The sequence below is a fragment of the Macrobrachium rosenbergii genome, chromosome 51, assembly GCF_040412425.1.
Source record: "Macrobrachium rosenbergii isolate ZJJX-2024 chromosome 51, ASM4041242v1, whole genome shotgun sequence".
In the NCBI taxonomy this organism is placed as follows: Eukaryota; Metazoa; Arthropoda; class Malacostraca; order Decapoda; family Palaemonidae; genus Macrobrachium; species Macrobrachium rosenbergii.
In genome coordinates this window covers 32,623,388-32,633,387 of record NC_089791.1, presented here as the reverse complement: position 1 = coordinate 32,633,387, position 10,000 = coordinate 32,623,388, and the positions used below count along the sequence as shown (strand labels likewise).

Genomic DNA, 10,000 nt, shown 5'->3' with positions numbered 1-10,000 from the left:
AAGAAGGTGATCGATATTACTCGACATTTTAAGTGATCTTTGATTTTAGCCAGGCTTTCAGGAATGAAGAATACCACGAAAGGCCAAGGGATTGAGTTGCAGGTAGGGGAAGGCCTCCATTTTTGTCATAGGACTGGTGTAGCAGTTATGTCAATACTGACCACTGCCTGGACTTGGTTGGGAAAATGGAGAGAGAGAGAGAGAGAGAGAGAGAGAGTGAGTGTGTCATCATAGGGCATGATGAAACTGTGCTAATATTATGAGGTCTCGTGTATTAGTATACCATTAACTTTGGCGGAGATAAGTGATCTTCCCATTCTCTAAGATTTTCAGTTAGAAATAAAAAAAAGCAAAAAGGTTGTTTGTAATAGTACTTGTATGTCACTGGTTTCGGTAGGATGTTGGTGCATTAGAGAATTTGTAGTTTTTCTCTTGCTGATGCTTCGGTTTCGTGTATTTGTGTTTAAATGTTTGTTGCCTTAGCCGTTCTAAATTGTTGCTCGATACCCGTGTAATAACGAATTTTATCTAGTTTGATTAGCAATATTTGTGCCATCCCCACATTCACCCCCTAGAAATGATAGTTGGAGCCTTTCAGTGGACTACTGTGTAAGAAGGCAAAGAGACGAGGGCCTGAATAAATATTTGTCCATTTCGCCATTTTCGGAGCCGCAGAACAAACACACGGAGGAGACCTCAACAAGCCCCAATGGAGAAGGATTTTGGGAGTTTTATCGCCCTCTCTCTGACCCAGACCTAACTTTTTGAAGCGGTTTGCAGTTATTGCTCTACGGCTGCATGTATTGATAGTGAAGGAGAGATATCTGGAGGGGCCGCGGAAGATATCACCGCCAGAAATGTTGACAGCTCAGGCCAGGAACTCAACTTTTTGGGGGGAAATAGAGAAAATAGACGATTGCATGTTGAAGGAAATACTGACTTAAGCAGTTGATGACCGGGTCGATTTTAGTTCTGCTATGATTTTGGAAATTATCGCTGACTTTGTGAGGCTGAATGTTATAGGTTTTTAGTGATTTTCTTTTCCTCTACTCCAAGTTTTCGGATGCTATCACATTATTTTCCTGGATTCTTATATTCTTCCATTTTTCAAGAGGCGTGTTTCAGCTGCTTTGGAATTTAAACCCAATATTTTTTCTTCCCATTCTTATTTAAACAATGTTTTTGCTGATAGAGATGTTGATAGAGATTTCATCACGCTCTGTTTTGAAAAGTCTTGAGTGAGAATGTCAGAAAGGATAAAGTCATGACCTCACTTCGTTTAATTTTGTAAAACTTAGCACGCAAGTTTTCCTGGGTAGGAAATAGTGAAATAAAATTACAAATGCAGCTGAAAGTTGATCCAAGTCGTTTATTTAGGAAGAGGTTGTGCTCGTAAGAGAAAATCCCCGCTATGATTTTAATATTCTTGACCCCATAGTCTCAGCTTTGTTAAACCTATTGCTCAGATTAAATATCTTGCACTCATTTTTACAGAGTGAAAGTCAATGGAGAAATCAGAAATGAAAGTAATCGTAAGGAGCACAATACTATTGTAAAGTTAATGGAGAATTCAGAAATGAAAGTAATTGTAAGGAACACAATACATGAAGTTAATGGAGAATTCAGAAATGAAAGTAATCATAAGAATCACAATAAATAAAGTTAATGGAGAAATCAGAAATGAAAGTAATCACAAGAAACGCCTTGTATCTGGTCTTACGTAATTTTCAATTTCTCATCTTTCGTAAAAAAAAATTTTGTTGCTCGAAATTTTAACCGTATAGTCTCGTCTTAACAAATGGTAAGGCCTCATAGTTGTAGACGGCGCATTCTTTATTGTTACCTGCCAGCCTAGCCATGGAAGAGTCGTTGGGAAGTCCGTGAGCGAAGTGCCACAGCCACACCTTCAACACATATCTAATTGGGACCGCCAACCCTGATTAAACTCACTCGCCTAGAAACACCTGGAAACGACATGCCAGCCTCATTAACTCAACACTTGTCCAAACGACCTACTTGGTCTGGAATGCAATCAATGGTGGACAGCTGCACGGGGAACGGCCCTGGGGGAGGAGGGAGGAGGCCGGAACGAGATGATAGGTAGGCCAACTGATTAGAGAAGGAGTAGGGTCGGGAAGGACAAGATCCAAGGAAAGAAAGACAGATCTCTGTATTGTTTGCGTCTGGAAACGGCGTTGTGTGCAGCTGCTAGTTGTTTTTGTTGGGTTTTGCCTTTGTTTGAGGACTGATTCCAGCCATTGTTGGAAATAAACGAACTTGTTCGAGCAGTCTTTGTAATGTTAAGATTGTATTAATGATTTTTAATGGAGCAAAAAGTGAAATACATATATTTTGATTTTATCTGTATGGTAATTCACAATAAGTTTTTCAGATATTTTTTTCATTTAGTATCTTAGAAGGGAAGGAGAGTAGAATCCGTAATGTTTATTATATAAAACTAAACGAAAACAAATCTTTACTCTATATTTGTCACAGGCGATTTTTATGATTAGCTCCTGTTTAAATGATATTTGGGTGTACATATCACCTGTTTGAATGGGAAGGTCTTAAATGCATATGGAAAAAACTAGAAGCTGACGAGCAACCTACGAAAGATGTACGTACTTGGGAATATTAGTAGATTGCATAAAAATAGTTGATAGTGTTGCTAGGTTTTGTTTGTCACAAACGATGTTGACGGATACAAGATGGTACGGAAGTACCTTCAGGTCATACTGATTTACTGCTAGTCTCTAATCGTATGTTATACGCTTCCAAGTTAAATATACCTCGCGGCTGGAAAGAGAGAATAAGATTAATATAAAAGTCAAGCCGTTTTTCCGTTTTGGAATTGTCATTAAGAATTTGCATTCAAGCTAGAACGTGGCTTGGCGTTTTTATTTTCCGGTTCTCTGTATCCTAGCGCAGATTGTGGTTGTGATGGTAGGAAATTATTATCCTAAGCAATTTTTCATCAACTTGATTATTCTTTCCAACCAGTTTACTAAACATTGTCGCAAAAATTAATATGCTGCATTGTTTGTATTCAGTTCTGCCAGCGTTCCCAATCAGTTTACCAGTTGTTATTTGTTTTTGAGATGTCGGAATGTCTAGTCGCAGAAAGTGGTTATTGAATAGAATCATACCTTGTTTTGATGATTACTGACCATAATAGGAAGATGGACGCACTAAAAATTGGATGTAGCATGTGTATTGAAATAGAGGGAGAAGCGATGTACACGTTTCGATCGATGTTATGGGCTGTGAATCGGAACCTCGTTTACCTGACGTCTCGTTGACACATTGATTGATGATTCTGGATTAGGGAATGAATCGTGTGGGAACAGATACACCTGCTTCCACGTTGGTATATTGCGGTCTGTTATGATTTTGTGCTGGGTCTATTTGTCTACCTTGGCATTTTGTGAGCATCTATAGACTGAGTATTGTAAAGCGAAAAGGCATATAGACGTCTGTTGTGTTTTATTTAGATTTGGTTTTTAATGTGTTAGCTTGGCCTCTCCTTTACGTGGAGAAGGTTCTAAATCAAAGGTACTTTGCGTGTTCCATTTGACGTGATTTAGGATCACCGTGGAAATTGAGCTTAGTTGCACTTAGCGGAGTTTTTTTTTTTTTTTTTTACAGATGGTGTCAGTCTTTCCTTTCCTTGGATTATGATAAAATCTCATCCTGGACTGATAAAGTAGTATTTGTTGAGAGAGAGAGAGAGAGAGTTTGAGGCGGGATGCCTTAGGTTTCTAAGTAAATGTTAACTGCGTATCGTAATGGCCTTTTCAAATTTTTATTTAGCATTAGCGCGTCATCTTCAGTTATAATTTTCTGCAATAGTTCTTTGAGCATTTATATATGGTTTCTATTAAGTTATATTTACAATATCTTTTTTCACACGTGGTCACTGTGTAATGCGCAAGTTTGCAGTGTAATCACTTTACGAAATTGAGCACATCTTGGATAATGATTATGATCATCGTCATTATACAGTGTTTTGAATTCTTAAAGTTAAAACCCAAGCTGTCAAAAAGATCTTATTGATGGACGATGTAAACTCATCATTCATTCGATATTTACAAATAAAACGTCTCTTTGGACCACCATCTGTTTTCCCGTCCACCACTTACACCTCGTGAGCATTTGTTTCTTTTATGTTTCATACCAGTGAGATATTAATAACCTTTTATAGCTGCAGACTTCCATGTAAATGTAATATGATTTATTTTTCGTATCGCTGAATTGAAATGAATATAGAATTTAGGCCAAAGGCCAAGCACTGGAACCTTTAAGGTCATTCAGCGCTGAAACGGAAACTGACAGTAAACGGTTTGAAAGGTGTAACAGGAGGAAAACCTCGCAGTTGCACTATGAATCAATTGTTAGGAGAGGGTTGAGGAAAGTAAGATGGAAGAAAGAGAATGTGAACGGAGGTACAGTAAAAGAAACGAAAGGGGTTGCAGCTAGGGGCCGAAGGCATGCTGCAAGGAACCTTAAGTAATGCGTGGAAGAAAGAGAATGTGAACGGAGGTACAGTAAAAGAAACGAAAGGGGTTGCAGCTAGGGGCTCAAGGCATGCTGCAAGGAACCTTAAGTAATGCGTACAATGCACCACACGAGGCGCGCTGACGGCACTACCCCCCTACGGGGTATTTTTTGTATCGAAATTATTCACACGATAATAGTCATCATACTCGTATCTCGCTGAGAATTATTGTTACTTGTAAGTAACAAACATTATACATCAACAGTGACAACATTCATTTGAACCGTTTCTACATCAACAGTTACAACAGCCATTTGAACCGTTTCCAATAAATAATTGAGACTATTCATTTTGAGAATTTTCATGATAACCCATTTCTTTAACGGGTCATATTCCCCTATATACAGTTTCGATCTGTTGGTAAGTTCAGATTAATTCTGATTAGAATACCAAAGATAAACCTCCTCAGAAAAAAATATCTAGTTTTCCAGTGCTTTTTTTTCCTCTCCCTACTTTCTCGGCAGCCCAGAATTATTTAATTGTCATAATGATATTCTGGTCTCTTAACTTTTGTTTCGATGTTGGTTGCTGTTATTGTAATTTTATCAGCCTCCTTGGGGAAGTTTGGAAGGTGTGGGGAAAAATGCGAAAACTGACAGTGGGAGGTTGCCCTAAAGGTGTTAAGAAAACCACATATATTAGTCAAGAATTTTACGGATGATGGTCAACTGCTACATAACTCATGTTGTGTGGCTGTCTGTAGTAGAACTTGCTGTTTTCATTTTTATGTAATATATTTGAAATGTTCTCGTTCCTGTCGAGGTGCGTATCACCTTCAAGTATTTCCTCAGAGAGAGAGAGAGAGAGAGAGAGAGAGAAGACCTCTTCCCTTTTCCCTTGTGAATATTTGGTGGTTGTCAGCACAGAAAGAAGTTCACGATTTAGCGGGCCCATTTTGTCTTTCGCAGACAATGGCCAAGGGGTTACAGAATCGCTCCCTGGAAAATGTTTTCTTGTTTAGCGTCTAAGCTACAGATGGGATTAGTGGTTGGAAACGGGATCTTGGAACGAATCCTTTTGTTATTAGTCAAATAGGTTTGTCGATTCAGATTTTTTCACCTAGAAGTTACAGGATATCTTTTTTAAGAAACAAGAAGAAGAAGAATGATGACGAAAAGATACCTTTCTCTGAGTGGTTTGGTGTGTCGTTGCACACACACACACACACACACACACACACACACACACACACACACACACACACACACACATCCCATTCGACCCTGCCTCTCTGAAAATGGCCTGGTTGTCGTGGAGACGCTCGTATTAAAGAACGTGGACGTATTTGGGCCTTTGGACATCGTCTCCTGATGACCATCGGGAAAGGAATTATTGTAGTGGAAATCCCATTGTTATTGTCCCTCCTAGTCAGAATCAAACTCCTCCCCCAAGGTTTGCATTAAGAGGGGTTCGTCCCTCCCTCCCCCATCTCCCTCTGGGGCCCAAGAATACTTAAATGAAATTCACGGTTGGTGGATCAAAGCTGTTACCATAATGATTGCTTTCTAATTACGCGACGGATTCTGTATCCTACGATCTCCAGCACAGATACGCCAAACCGAAATGCAAAAGCTCTACAAGCCTTTGAATGAAAGAAATGGGACTTGCTTGAAATATATATTAAATACACATATTATGTATAATATATATGCTATATATATAAATATTTATATATATACTTTAAAAATGAGAATGTGAAAGCAATAAACAAATCTTGCTTACAGAGAATTACAGATTCATGCCAAAGAACTTAACCCCTGGTTAATCAAATTCTCTTCAACTTAGTTACAGAGTAATTTACCAGAAGTTATACTGTATAAAGATATCCAAGTCTTCGTAAGCGCTCATTATAGGAAGTTGCGATGTTCATTATAAATCTAGCACTGCGTTGCTGTATGATGTAGTTTTATATTGTAAACAATACGCATGAACATTCACACACTAATGGTAGCGCCCATTGCTATAAATTAGGGCAAGTCTAACTAATCTAGAAGCAACACTGAGCCACAGTGTGCCTTGATAAGCTGTTGATCTTGAGGCCATTCCGGTTAGGGTGCGAGCACACGACTTGCCGTTCATAAAATTATACCTCGTTTCAATTTATTTTGTGGGTTAGCTTCAAGACAGGAAGCTGTCTGAAAAGTACGAAGCGTTCCCTTACAGCTTGTTGCCTTCACGTTTGCTTTTGCTTTTAAGCAGGAAAATGTTTTATCTGTCATGAAAGTATTTTAAAACATTATATTTGCAAAGTGAAATGCTAGTGGTAGTTTCATGATTCACAGTAAAAAGTTTCTCATTGAAATAGGAGATACAGTTACCCCCTCTATTCACTGTTGACTATTCTTTTCAACATTTAGAACCATGAAGCATTGACTCTTGTACCGTTAAGTTCAAAAAAAAAAAAATACCGGGTGTAGATATTTTGTATATAAGATTTTTTATGCTCTTAGATACTTTTTCCTGTGAATTAGGTCCTTTCATTTTTTTCTGACAGATTCTGAATCCTGCTATTTAATATCTGGAACTAAAGATTAGTGTGCTGCCAAACAAAATTTCATTTTTAAATGCTAGTTTATATACCAGTTGACACAAATAGTTTGAATTATTTAACATTTGGCTCGTACCTTTTAAAGCTTGGTTTTATTTCTTTGTTGGTGGTCATGTCTCCTAGCAGTTTCTTGCTGCTCTTCGTGAAGCATTGACAGACCAGACGTTTGTGTGTGTGTGTGTTTGTGTTTGGTTGGGCGGGGCAGGGGCGGTGATTGTTTAAAGAAAAAGGCTTAACTATTCCGTTGGTTGTTGTTTTACTCGAAAAAGAGAGAGAGAGAGAGAGAGAGGGAGAAAGAGATGAGAGATAAGAAGGCGCTTCCCATCTGAACATGACCTCGCTTTGTTTTCCCTTCACAAGGGGTCATTATCCTCGGCGGTAACTCCCACAGCCTGCGACTTAGAGCATGATTAGATATAGAGATAATATTGCTTCAAGATATTGCAACCTAAGGCTCTGTAGCGAGATGCCGCTTTAGCCGAGCTGCACCTCCTTTTGATGTCTTCGGTGTTCGTTGATGTACGTGGTGAAGTTGATGTCTTATTTATTTGAGCAAGATTCAAGCAAGAGCTTTTCTCACGACAGTGATGGATGATTTTAGACAATTCTGGAAAATGTTTCTGCATGATAAATCTTTTTCTCTTCACTTCTTAAAATGCGTCATTGACCTGAACCGTTCTTCATGTGCTTAATTGGTATTGTTTTCTGACGGATTACTTATTCCCACTAAGGACTAGAAAGCAGGTATTAATTATATTAATTGAATATATATTTTTCTCAATGTAGATGAACTGGTACTCCGAGTATTGCCGACTCGAAGAATAAAATATATGGAACTGGTGGCTTAGCTGAATTTACAGCATTGCATGAGAAGGGGACGGACGCTGCTTCACGGAGGGATCCAGAAGGGTAGGCTACAAACTGCGATTTCTCAGCATGTTTCTCGGGACCTCAGCGAACGCTGATACCCATTTACAGCTGAGAGTGTTGGTGGGTGGAATGTTGGGAACAAACCACGTTCCAAGCAGACTAGAGTGAGAGCTTTACCCTCAGCTACAGTGACATATATATATATATATATATATATATATATATATATATATATATATATATATATATATATATATATATATAAATGTGTGTGTGTGTGTGTGTGCAGATAGATAGATAGATAATCTAAAGAAATGACTATCTTTGTCCGTTGTTATTTTCTCTGTGCATTTGGATTGAATATTAAGAATTACAAGACTGCACCATTGTCTCGAGAACAAAGAGGTGAAATGAAGCTGCTCTGTGCAGGGAGAATGAAACGAAAGTGTTTTTTGTGTTATGTGAATGGCAGAGGTTTTGTAAGAGTTGAAGTTTCGGAAACAAATATGAGTAAGATCAAAAGATAGCTACCAAGCTACCGGCAGATATGTTTCTTTTTCGCAGATTGCGCATAAGACTATTTGAGGAGGTTTGTAGCCCTGCAAATTGTCTGAAAACTTGGTGTGCTGAAGGGTCGTAGCGTTTAGCACGCAGAAAACAAAATGACGCAACGTGGTGGTTGTTCTTATTGTTTCATTCGTATTAATTTACGCCGCAGCCTGACGTGGTTTCTTCTTTCCTTCGTATCGTGGCGAACGTTGGAAAGGTTGAAATTAGTGCAGAAGGGCGCCAGCAAGTGAAAGTTGTTGGTCGAGATTGCCTGCCCTTCCACCATCTCCGCCCTCTCTCTGTCTCTCCTTACACGTGACTTCAGGGGTTCCGTGACCTGGCATCTTCAATTATGGCCTAATGCACTAATTCTCGAAAGCTGTTTGGTAAACGAAGGTTTTCTCTGTTGAACGCATGTTGACTTATTGTTGATAAGGTATTTATTCGATACTCTTAACTCTGTACAGAAGGCAATAAAGGTTAGGTTTCGGCTGTTTAATTTACATAGACTTTATGTAAATAAATAAATCTGCTTACAGACTTTAAGATAAATTACGACCATTTCTAAAACTTATTTTTCTCATCCCGAGTAAGAAGTTGAGGTCATTTTTCTCATGCCTCTAATCCACCCATGCTGTGATTAAGCACGGCCATAATCTCCAGTCCCGAGGCAAGATTTCTTCACTTTTACTTTGGCGTGACCATTCTCTCTCTCTCTCTCTCTCTCTCTCTCACACACACACACACACACACACACACACACACACACACAAAAATGATTTATTCCTGTTTGGTTGTCATTGATGTAGTTTTGCACTCAAGAATGAATTGTATTAGATGTAAAACTCGATACCCAAAGAAAAATGCAAACGTCAGCATACGTTCTTCAGTTTAAAAAATGCGTTTATGTTGTGTCAAGAATCAACAAGATCAATCAACATATGCTTGACGAATTTGGGTTATTTTTTTTTCCAAAGATTGTTGAGTTTTATTTATCACCACAAAGCATGCTAGATCCAGTAGTAGATCTTTTATTATTAATAGTTGTTAGGAAATGAATACTCGTTAGGGTAAAGAAAAGTCTTGATTGATATTAAAACATCAGGCAACTGATGCCTGATGTATTTTCAAAGAGGACGCATACTCCATATTTTCTCCTTTCGGAGGTATTAAATTTACCCTGTCTCTGGGTTCCATGGCACTCATCCTTTCTGTGCGTGCCCGCCTGAACAGATCCCGTCGTGCATGATGGTTGGCTGAAATACTGCCTGGCACAAACTTATCGGTCACTTCTGTCTGGTTCCGATTTGGACCTTTGTAGGTTCACGATAAGGTGCACTTCGTGGGTAGCGCCAACGTACAGATAATGCCACCAATAATGGAAAAGCTGAAATTGGCTTTGTTTGAGAGAGATCACGATTCTTGGCGAACGTTTTTGATGTAGAGCCCACCTATGTTTGGGCATTTGCTGGCTGTTA

The 10,000-nt window shown here is 38.8% G+C and overlaps 1 protein-coding gene across 1 annotated transcript in view; it reads left to right on the top strand.

Moving 5' to 3' along the window:
• LOC136833303 (ephrin-A5-like) overlaps positions 1 to 10,000 on the top strand; it is a 287,390-nt gene that overhangs the window by 237,984 nt on the left and 39,406 nt on the right. The window lies entirely within an intron of this gene.